Here is a 12,355-nt window from a genome sequence, read left to right as displayed (position 1 = left end):
GTTATTTTTCTTGTGTTTCAGACTTGCTTTGGTTCTAAGTGGAGTACATCTTAGTATTTGTTGTCTTTCTGGACAGCTAGAATTAATAGACAGAGGGTTGAAAAGCGTAAGTTCACATTAGCACATCCAGGTTAGGGTGAGGAAATGGGCACTGGAGCCAGCTGAGTGGCAGCCTCATGATGGGGATACTGAAGAGGGTGGAGTTCCTGGCTTCACTGTGCCACACTCAGTCCTCACTCTGGTCTCACAAAATGAGGACTTGCTCTAGGTCTCACAGTGTTGCTCTTTGATCATTGGGACCACTCACTGCTGCAGTGCTGAGAGGATCAGGTTGTTCCACAACAAGCTGAATGGTAGTGTCAGAGAAGCAAGAGTGGGCGGGCCCCATCAGGACTGGCAGCTTCTCGGCTCCATGCACTAACAGAACAGCGGTGGACAAGTGGTTTCATCTTGCTCGGCTCTGGCTTCCTTAGCTGACACTGATAAGAATACACGCCTTGTGTTGTTACTGTGTAAGTAAAATGCTGGCAGAGGACAAGAGATCATTATTATTGCTTTGCACGTATGCTTATTACAGTGTAGACCATGGGCCTTTATGGGCCCTGCCCTGTGGCTACAATGGGATAGTATGTACTTGTGCAATAACAACCATAATGATTGCATTATCAGCAATAGTAGTAAATGATGGAATCATTAAGTTTTTCCTGTCTTTACTTGCAGCCAGGTCCAAATTTAGAAGTGCAAAGAATGGGAGCCTTAGGCTGCTGGAGGTGGCCTGGTGTCACAGTTGCTTATTCTGGTCCCTCTTGAGAAAGAGTGAAGGTCATTTTTGGCTACTTGAGATCCAAGGCTGTGCAGAGACAGGACAGCCTCTGACAGTTACTTGCAGGGAGACGTTTCTCTCACTGCAGAAGTCTCTTCGTATGATTAAATTAGGTAGAGCTTTGGGGTGATAAGCTAAGGTTAGCTGGCGGCTATTGCTCTGGTCTCTACAGCTTGCACCTCTGTATTTATCTGTTTCTTATTTAATAAGACTGTTTAGAAATTCGTCTACAAAATTTTAATTTTATTTATGGAGACAAAGTTAGCTTATGAGCCAGTAATTTGAATACAGTAGTGATGAGAAGATTTTCTCTAAAGTACTACTGTGACTGCTAGCACAGAGTCACTGAAAGGCTAGGGAGACCTAAGCACTGTAGTAAGTACTAAGGATACAATCCCAGCTCAAGGAGTTGATGATACAGCTAGCTGATTGGAATTAAATGAACTGATGAGCTGGCACTGTGGTTCATGCCTGTGATCCCAACAGTCAGGAAGCTGACAGAGAACAGCTAGCTGCCCAGAGTTCAAGGCCAGCCCAGGCCACACAATAAAATCCTACCTCAACCTCTAGTCCTCCTGTCGAGTTATACTGAAGCAGATCGGGTATGGGGACAATAAAAAGGGGAAGGCTCGATGGAGCTGAATCTAAGTGCAACCAAAGCACAGATTTCTGGCCTGTTTGTTTCTTTATTTTTGCAATAGGGTCTTACTCCACAGCTGAGCCTGGCTTCAAACTCCCCAGGTCTAGCCACAGGTGTCTGTTTTATCATGCCAATACTGTTTTAGGTTACAACTACCCTTGAAAACTAAGATTCTTTTCCATTAAATGAAGAGAATATTTTATACTTCCACACACTGCCTAGACACAGAGTCAAAGTTACCTCTTAAGACTTCACTCAGCTCACCTTCCTATACACATCTTAATTAATGGACTTGCAAATGCTATGGCTAACTTTTCCTTTTGGACTTGGGAATGAAGAGCAAGCAGATGGCCTACTCAGCACAAACTCTTTCAAGAACTAATCTTCCCCAATCACATGTAGTTAAAATCCAGATTTATACCTACAGATTAGTGAGCAACAGTGACTCTCATAATGATGTGACAATTATGCAGTGTGACAGCTGTTTGTACTACTACCAAATGTAAGTTTTTAAACATAGGTTAACACCTCTAGTTCCCTGAGATTAAAGCAAAACAAAAGGAAACAACATAAAGAATCTATCCAACAGGTTTATAATACCAATCACAAGTGTAAAACATCAATGGAAAGAATTATTTTGAATTGATTTTGTGATGCTAAGGATTAAAAACAGGACCTCCCTCCTGTTATGCAAGCATTACCACAAAACTAACATCATCAGCACTTTTTGTTTGTTTTTGTTTTTCAAGACAGGGTTTCTCTATGTAACAGCTCTTGCTGCACCACAACCACCTGGCCATCAGCCCATTTGAATTTATTTGAAACCAGGTCTTGCTAGATTACCTATACTGACCTAGAAATTGCAATCCTCCTGCCTCAACTTCCTAAGTACCTAGGATTACTGTCTACCAACTGGGCACAAAAATTTTTATTTGGTGGGAGGAAGCAAGAGGGGTCCTCACTATATCATCTTGGATGGCCTCAAATTCATAGAGGTCCATCAGCCTCTGTTTCCTGAGTGCTGGGAAATCTTGCACAACTATGCCTGGACCCGAAAAGAAATTTTTTTTGGTTCTAGACAGGGTTTCTCTGTGTAGCCCTGGCTGTCCTGAAACTCACGCTGTAGACCAGGCTGGCCTCGAACTCAGAAATCCGACTGCCTCTGCCTGAGTGCTGGATTAAAGGCATGCAACAACACCATGCCCGGCTTCTCCCCCGCCCCCCAAGTGAATCTAGGACTTACTAGATAATCCTAAACCCTCTTTTATTTTAATGTTTTTGGAGACAAGGTTTTATGTAGCCCAGGCTGGCCTCAAGGTTCATCACAGTTCTGCCTCAGACACCAGAATGTTGAATTAAAGGGCTGTGTGCCACCATAACTTGTGGAATGTTATTTTAAGATGTGTTACATTCTTTATGCTGTGAAATATTTAATGATGCAAAGATGTGTTGCATTCTTTTGTTACATTTGTTTAACTCTGTGAAGCTGTGTTGCTTTGCCTGCCTAAAACACCTGATTGATTTAATAAAGAGCTGAACAGACAATAACGAGGCAGGAGAGGGCCAGGCAGAGAGAATAAATAGAAGGAGAGAGAAAAGGAGGAGAGAGGAGGATGCCAGGGGACACCCACCCAGCCACACAACCAGCCACGGAGTAAGAAGGAAAGAAAGGTATATAGAATAAAGATAAAAGCCCAAAGGCAAAGGGTAAATGGGATAATTTAAGAAAAGCTGGCTAGAAACAAGCCAAGCTGCTGTGGGATGTCAAATGTCTGTATGTCAAATGCTCTGACTGGTCAATAAATTAAACACTGATTGGCCAGTGGCCAGGCAGGAAGTATAGGTGGGACTAACAGAGAGGAGAACTGAGAGAACAGGAAGGTGGGAGGAGTCACTGCCAGCCGCTGCCATGACAAGCAGCATGTGAAGATGCCGGTAAGCCACGAGCCACGTGGCAAGGTATAGATTTATAGAAATGGATTAATTTAAGATATAAGAACAGTTAGCAAGAAGCCTACCACGGCCATACAGTTTGTAAGCAATATAAGTCTCTGTGTTTACTTGGTTGGGTCTGAGTGGCTGTGGGGCTGGTGGATGACAGAGATTTGTCCTGACTGCGGGCCAGGCAGGAAAACTCTAGCTACACCAAGCTAAGACTGAGCATTCCTAAGAATAAGTCTCTATGTATTTATTTGGGAGCTGGGTGGCAAACCCCAAAGAAGTAAAGAGTGAAAAAATTCAAGAACAGTAACTGACCTCTTAGACACCTGACTTTAAACAAACAAGAAAATGTAATGCTTTGTAACATTTCACTATAACTACCTAAAATATATAACCCCAGTTTTGTAAAAAGAAAAAATTTAAAATTCAAGAACATCTCTGTATTTTAGGGAGGGAGGTGATAGAGAGCAATATATTTATATTAAAGTGAAGAATACTCACTCTATAAACACACACAAAATGACTCATGATGAATCACTGGCTAACATCCAGAACCACAAAAGCTTTTAAAAAATTAAACAGGAAAGTTGGGAATGGTGGTTCATGCCTATGATCCTTGTATTAAAGGGGCTGAGGCAGGAGAATCCCAAGTTCAAAGCCCAGCTGGGCTACAGAGTAATAGTCTGTCCTTAAAAAGAAACAATTAGCCGGGAAGTGGTGGAGTGGGAAGTGGTGGAGTGGGAAGTGGTGGAGTACGCCTTTAATCCCAGCACTTGGGAGGCAGGGGCAGGTGGATCTCTGAGTTCGAGGCTAGCCTGGTCTACAAAGCGAGTTCCAAAGCTACATAGAGAAACCCTGTCTTTAAAAAAAAAAAAAAAAAAAAAAGCCGGGTGGTGGTGGCGCACGCCTTTAATCCCAGCACTCGGGAGGCAGAGCCAGGCGGATCTCTGTGAGTTCAAGGCCAGCCTGGGCTACCAAGTGAGTTCCAGGAAAGGCGCAAAACTACACAGAGAAACCCTGTCTTGAAAAACCAAAAAAAAAAAAAAAAAAAAAAAAAAAAAGAAAAGAAAAGAAAACAAATCAGCCAGGCAGTGATGCACATGCCATTAATTCCAGCACTCAGGAGGCAGAGGCAGACAGATACCTGTGAGTTTGAGGCCAGCCTGGTCAGAATTCCAGAACAGCCAAGGTTACACAGAAAAACCCTGTCTCGAAAAAACAAAACAAGAAACAAGTGGTGCTGGAGGGATGGCTCACCTGGGTTCAGTTCCTGTTACCCACATGGCAGCTCACAACAGTCTGTAACTCCAGTTCCAGGACATTCAATGCCCCTTTCGAGCACACACTGGCCCTAGACACATGGTGCACTAACATACATGCAAGCCAAACACATACAGGAAGGGAGGGAGGGAGGGAGGAAGGAAGGAACTATCTCATAAAAACAAAAAGAAAAAAAGAAACCCATATTTGGACATATGATGTCTATGCATTTTAATGATGTATTTCTAAAAAGCACTACAGAAGGGTTCTACTGCACATCCCTCTGCCTTCCTTTCTAAGGGCAGTTTTTAAATGTAGACACTTGGATTAGTATCTGGAAAGCACTCAGACTATCTGTACCACCCTATGAAAGGGTCTTCTTCCAGATTCTCTGCAGAGCTAGTTAAGTTACTCTTTAGCTTTCCTGCCCTATTTCATCTTGAAGGCTGGGCCTGATAATCCGACCAGCACTCTGACATCCTGACTGACCAGCATTCACGTCTGATCAACAGCAGATGTGGGAATGGTGCCAGGGTGGCCTTATGCCAAAGGAACATGTTTTTTCTCCTATTCAAGAGCACCCTTCTCTTAGCTCCAAGTCACCCATACAGAGGGAAGGACATCTGGAAATGCAGTGTAGTAGCATGTGTTTGGCCTCCTTGGATGACAGCTCCAGGCATTACAAGCAGGGAGTTGTTACACCAGCCTGTGGAACACTGCACACTACAGCAACTCTGAAAGCTTGCAGTAAGATGACTGAACGTGCTGGGGGAGGGCAGTACAATGAATACAGTGCTTTAAGAAACTCCTACTGTCAGCAATGGTTCTTTCAACAAATATGTGGAAACAGTTTATAGCATTTCCACATTAAACTTTAGGCTCAAATTGTCTTTTTCCATAGATTCAATGTGACTACTGGGGGGAGGGTTATTAAAAAAATTAAAGTGAAAATACTACAAAAAAACAAAAATCTGACTCATTTACTCAATGAAAAATGGCTCAATCATACAGATTGCCCTAGAAAATATTTTTTGGTGGTGCACACTTTTTTAATCCCAATACTCAGGAAGCAGAGGCAAGCAGATCTCTGAGTTCCAAGGCCAGCCTGGTCTATAGATTGAGTTCCAGGACAGCCAGGACTACACAGAGAAACTCTGTCTCAAAAACAAAACAATAAAGAGAAAATTACTGTAAGACTCAATGAAGTTTGTCCATTTTGAGTAAGAATTGAAGAGAAAGGCACTGATGACAGCTCCCAGGGACAAACACGACAGCAAAGGCAGGCCACAGCCCTAACCCTAACCCTAGGAAGCCAGGACAGAAGCAGAAGTAAGGAATGGTACAAGAGCCCAGTTATGTCCTCACTGACAATCAAAAAGGCTTCTCACCCTTAACAAATTAATGGGCTGGCTTTAGAATTAGCAACAGATGTGCCTTCAGGTATAGGGAACAAATACAGTACCTGGAATATGGCTCAGTTGGTAGAGCACTTGCTTAGTATAACTTAGCACAAAGTTCTGGGTTCAATCCCCAGGGCTGCATAAAACCCAATGTAGTAGCACATGCCTGTAATGCCAATCATCAGAAAGAAACCGGAGGCCTGCCTAGAGCTCAGTATGAGTACACAGTTGCTTGGTTACCAAGCAACCAGAAGTACACAAGGCACAATCCTTGTCTCTAAAGCATAAATAAACAAACCACACAGCCTGGAAATGATGCTTCACACCTTTAATCACGGCACATGGGAGAATGAGGCAGGAAGAATGTCATCATGAATAGGCGGCCTGAAGGACCCAGGATGGGTTAGTTACTGATAGTCTAACTTAAGTGGGAAGGCAGAGAGGTCAATAAGCAACCCTGCTCAGTAATACCCTAAAATGTAGCCAGGTAACATATGTTTATCAAAACAGGCTAAAGAATAACTGAAGAACAAAATTTATCAGATAGAGAAAATTGTCTTTGGCAGACACTTCAGTGGCACAATTAGCACCCACTCAATTCATCTATCATGAGAGCTCAATCTTATTTTGGCATTAAACTAAAACTGGCATAGGAATGATGAACTAAAGATGTCAATAAATAAACTGAGAGAACAGTACCAACTATGAGATTACATGGACAGCTCTCCAAAGTACAGACTACTCCCACACACAGCAAACTTCCAAGTTTGGAATGGTTAACTTACAGTCTTCCAGATTCTGTGATTCACAAATGCAAGCAGAAATTAGATAGACTGCAGCAAAAGAGTACAGCTTGCAGCTTGCAGATGCCAGGCTGTTAGCTCCATGATCAGCAGCCATGCTGCCTGCCTTGTCAGGCACTCCCAGTAAGGCTGCTTCAGGCAGCAGCACTCGGGGCTATCCAAAACTGAAGGATCTTCTTCCTATTGGAGAGTACTTTTTGCAGTCAAACTACAGAAAAAGACCTTATCTAAGAACTAAAATGATAGGATGATGATGTCTCGGTTTTCTCCTCTATAAAAATATTACACCTGGCTTTTACTTCCTGCCCCTGAGAGGCCTTTATGGAGATAAAAAGACTTTCCAGATTAAAAGCACAATGTAAATATGAGACTATAATATAGCAGGGACTGAATCCAAATAACATAAATGGAAGGTAGATGGGCACTTTGACAGAGCAAATAGCCACCTATACCATCAGAGTAAACACCTAAGTACCGATTACCTACTATTATTTTAAAAGGAGATCTTTGGGAGCTTGAGAGGTGGTTCACTGATTAAGAACACTTGTTTCTGCAGAGGGTCCAAGTTTGGTTCCCAGCACCCACATAGTGACTCAGTTGTCTGTAAGGTCAGTTCCAGGGAATCAAACACTCTCTTCTGTCCTCTGTGGGCACCAAGCATGCACATCCTGCAGACATAAAAGCAGGCAAAACACCCATACAAACAAAATTAAGAAACAAAAACTTTGCCATATAAAAAAAGCTGTGCTCTCTATGCCTTGCCTTCCCTGTCTCAGCACTTCAGGAATCCCTCGCTTTAAGGTCCAATCCAAAAGGCACCTCTTTCATTCATCCTGTATATTCCAACTGCACCTTAAGTTAAACCTGTCCACACCTGCACTTCCAGCACCTCTTAAGAAGCCCTGCCATGTCTCGAGTTGGACTTTCCACGGGTCATCCATTTCTCCACCTGGTTCTGAGTTCTTTGAGCTTCATTTCAGTAGTTACAGCTCCAGTGGAATATCTAGCTCAAGTATTAACCCTAAACCTCTTTCCTAATTCTAGCTAACCAATTACAATATAAAAAGTTTCTATACTGTTTCTATTGAGGCAGAACTCCCCAAGCAGATGACAAATTACAATGGGAAATATATGAATGGTTGGATTTACTCAGATGTTATTTATTCAGCCTCAGACAGTAAGTCAGAACTTCTTTCTTTCTGATGTCTGAGAATGATGTGAAGAAAAACACACCATATAAGTGAGAAATTTCAGTTTCTTTACAGGGTTTCTCTGTGTATCCTTGGCCGTCCTGGAACTCCTTCTGTATAGCTGGCGTGGAACTCAGAGATCCTCCTGCCTCTGCCTCCTGAGTGGCATGCACCACCACTATCCCACTCAGTCTGGCTCAGTTTCCTTTTCTAAGTGGTGTATACACATCTTTTTGGGTGTGTATACTGATGTGTGGGAGTGTGTGTGGAAGAAAGATGATGACATCCAGTATCTTCCTTATTTGCTTTCTATCTTATTTTTTGAGATAGTCTCCCATCAATTTAGCTAGAATGACTGGCCACTGAGCTCCAAAGATGCACCTGTCTCCCCGAAACAACCCAATTGCTGGAATTACAGGTGTGTGCCACTATACCAATTTTTACAAGGGTGCTAGAAATGTGAATCTCATTCCTGTACTTATTCAACAGGCACTTGACTGAGCTAGTTCCTCAGTCCCAAAATTAATTTTTTAAATACTATGCAGCTATGTATGATGTCCTATACCAATAATCCAGCACTCAAGAAACTGAGGTAGGCCCAGCGGTGGTGGCCCATGCCTTTTATTCCATCGCTCAGGAGTTGGAGGCCAGCCTTTTCTACAGATTGAAGGAGTTCCAGGACAGCCAGGGCTACACAGAGAAACCCTGTCTCGAATCCCCCCACCCCCAAAAAGAATAAGCTGAGGTAGTAGAGCTGTCTCAAATGTAAGGTTTACCTGGGCTAGAGATCCCATCTCTATCAAAAATTAATAAAGGAAGAAAAACTTTAAAGCTCATATAAAATTATGGTTAAGCGCTACACAAACTGTTGCATTAACTGAAGAATCCAGGAGGAAAAAAAAATACAGGCTAAGGGTCAAATGGCATGTCTTGTCTTTAATCACACTTGGTCTACATAGTGAGTTCCAGGTCGGTCAGGGACACACAGTAAGACTGTCTCCAAAACAGGAACAGTCAAGAGCTTTGGGGGGCAAGATGGGGGGGAGGGGGGGCATTGTTTATCTGGTAGAGTGCTAGGCCTAAAATGCACGAAGCCCTGGTTAGACCCTTAGTAACTCATAAAATTGTCTGTGTGGCACATAACTATAATCCCAGCACTCAAAATGTAGAAAGAGAAAGATCAGAAGTTCAAGTTCCTCCTAAGCTTAAGAAAGTTTTAGACTAGCCTAGAATACATGACACCCTAAGGAGGTGTGGGGGAAGCAAGGAAAAAATAGAGTGATTAGAATAATTGCTGCACATACTGATGACTAGAAAATAAATGTTTCAGAACATTGGCATCAGGTAAAGCATTTTATACTGAAAGAAAAATAACAGCTACCTCACATAAGCAGTCTGTGCAAACACCATATGGTCTGCTGAAAGAAAAAAAAAGTTTACTTTTTTTGTCCTACAAATAAAAATTAAGTTACCAGAAATATTTCAGAAATAATTTTGCCATCCCAGGTGTCTAATAAAATATGTACAGTATCCAAGTTTATCTGTCTAACTTCATTTTCAAAGCTCAAAATGCCCACCACACTTTAAATCATGGGCAAGGCTTAGTGGTATCTTTAATACCAGCTCTCAGGAGGCAGAGGCAGCAGAGTTCTGTGAATTCCAGGCCAGCCAAGGTTATATATAATGAAAACCTCAAAAAATGAAATAAGACAAATAAAAGCCAGCAGTGGTGACATACATCTTTAATCACAGCCCTTGGGAGGCAGAGGCAAACGGGTCTCCATGAGTTCCATGCTAGCCTGGTCTACAGAGCTAGTTCCAGGACAGCCATGGCTAATCTCAAAAAACCAAAGATTAATTAACTGATTAATTGATTGGGGGCTGGAGAGAGAGTTCAGTAGTTAAGGCTGCTCTTCCAGAGGTCTAGAGTTAAATTCCTAGCACCCACATGGTGGCTCACAACTGTTTTTAACTGTAATCCCATGAGATCTGATGCCCTTTTCTGGGATTCATAAATGCAGACAAAACACCTGTATATATAAAATACATAAATAAATTATGCTTTAAAAATTCATAAGGGGCTGGAGAGATGACTCAGCAGTTAAGAGCACTGGCTGCTCTTCCAGAGGACCCTGGTTCAATTCCCAGTTCGAGGATTAAAGGCATGTGCCCCTATCCCTGGCTTCTGACAGTTTTTAAGGTTGTCTTTTTAGGCCACCGATATGGCTCAAGTGGGTAAGGGCAACTGCCATACCTGACAACCTCAGTTTAATCCTTGGGATCTACACGGTGCAAAGAGAGAACAATTCCAAGAACTGTCCTCTGACCTCCAAATGCAAGTGGTAACAAGCTCGCACCCACACAAATACAACAAAATAATGTTTCACTAATGTAAAGAAAAAACTTTTAAAAAGAGAAATGTCTTCTTAATTTGTCTATTTTATGTTCCTAAAAACCCTTGAATATAGGAAAGCATTAGAAGCAGAAAGACCTTGTAAATTCTTTGTATGAAGAACCAGTTTTTGTTATTAAATCAGTCCACCTACTAAGAAAGTGCGGTACTGCCCACATGTAATTTTAGTACACAGAATGCTGATGTTAGTTTGAGGCCAGCCTGGGCTATATAGTGAGACAAATATACCCCAATTTAGTATCATACTTTATATAAATGTTTTACAGGCTTCTTTCCACCGACTTAACCCAGATCTTTAAACCTCAGTCCAAATTCTTAGTCCATTTGCTGGTGACTGCCTGGTTAAGCTCTAACAGATGAATTGTAGCACAATAGGTAGCCATATGACACTATCATCCTCAATCTGCACAATGCTCTCAAAGGTAAGAAGCACAAGTGCCACATTGTACTCACCATCCTGTGACCTCAGAGTCAACAGTTCTCAGGGAAGATCCTTCATAACAACCCTCCACACCTTCCATAACTCACCTTGACTTTTCCTAACCCCTTTCTCCTAAGCACTTTCATTTTTATAACCTTATTTATCTTCTAAAAAAAATGCCTATTTATCTTTATTGTCTGTCTCACCCACTAGGATTTAACTCCCACAAGGGAAGAGCTTTGTTTCATCCACCTATTTAGTCCAATACTTAGAACAATGCCTGGCCCAAAGTGAGCACATAGGATATTTAAGTGAAGGAGTAAATAATACCAAGGACAACCCTACCCATTAAGGGATGTTCAAATCTACCAAACCCACTCTTCTTGCATCTTTCACTGATGAATTCAGTCTAAGCTTACCCTTTTTCACTTCTGACCCTGCCTGCTTCTATTCAGGCTTCTTCACAATTCTTTCCTGAAACCACAGGGGCAATGAGTTTCATATACATAAGCCAATGTGTTTTATTCCCGCACAGATCATTCTTTCGTGGTTACCCAGCACTCAGAAAAAGAATCCAGATTTCTCATTCCAGTTTACAAAGCTTTTCAGCAGGAGTTAGGTAGACTGTCACAAACGAAGGGCCAGCCTTGACTACAAATACTCCAGGCCAATCAGCCTGGGCTCAGTTAGGACTTATCTAAAAAATAACACCACAAAGAAATGAAGAAACAAAGCTTTTTTTTTTGGGGGGGGGGTTCAAGACAGGGTTTCTCTGTGTAGCTTTGGAGCCTGCCCTGGATCTTGCTCTGTAGACCAGGCTGGCCTCGAACTCACAGAGATTTGCCTGGCTCTGCCTCCTGAGTACTGGGATTAAAGGTGTATGCCGCCACCACCCGGCTGAAAGAAAGCTCTTTTTTTTTTTTTTTTTTTTTTTTTGGTTTTTCGAGACAGGGTTTCTCTGTGTAGCTTTGCGCCTGTCCTGGAACTCACTTGGTAGCCCAGGCTAGCCTCGAACTCACAGAGATCCGCCTGCCTCTGCCTCCCAAGTGCTGGGATTAAAGGCGTGCGCCACCACCGCCCGGCCAAAAGAAAGCTCTTTTAAGAGCTACCTTCCCTTTACATTCATACTGACTCTCATTTCTTCACTACAATATTATAATTATACTTGGCATTTTCTTTTTTTGAACATACCAAACTTATTCCCATAGTTGAACCTTTGCCCTGGAATACTCTTCCTTTTGATATATACTAGATTTCTTTAATGTAATTCAGAATGACACAGCTTATTTCTCCAGGCAGCTATAAATGACCACTTAGTATCACACCCTGGTTTTGCTGTTATTGCTGATGGCCATCTACTGATCTATACTGTTTGTTTTTCAAGGCAGGGCACCTCATGGTATTCCAGGTTGGTCTCCATCTTCCTATGCAGCTAGCCACGGTAAATCTTGAACTGACCCTCCT

At 42.3% G+C, this 12,355-nt stretch overlaps 1 protein-coding gene across 8 annotated transcripts in view; it reads right to left on the bottom strand.

Moving 5' to 3' along the window:
- The window catches only part of Cbfa2t2 (CBFA2/RUNX1 partner transcriptional co-repressor 2), a 112,322-nt gene that overhangs the window by 67,526 nt on the left and 32,441 nt on the right, over positions 1–12,355 (bottom strand). The gene's annotated exons all lie outside the window — the stretch shown is intronic.

This window comes from Peromyscus californicus, unplaced genomic scaffold, assembly GCF_007827085.1.
Source record: "Peromyscus californicus insignis strain IS unplaced genomic scaffold, ASM782708v3 Scaffold_7__1_contigs__length_154581171, whole genome shotgun sequence".
Lineage (NCBI taxonomy): Eukaryota > Metazoa > Chordata > Mammalia > Rodentia > Cricetidae > Peromyscus > Peromyscus californicus.
This window is presented reverse-complemented; position numbering and strand designations above follow the sequence as displayed.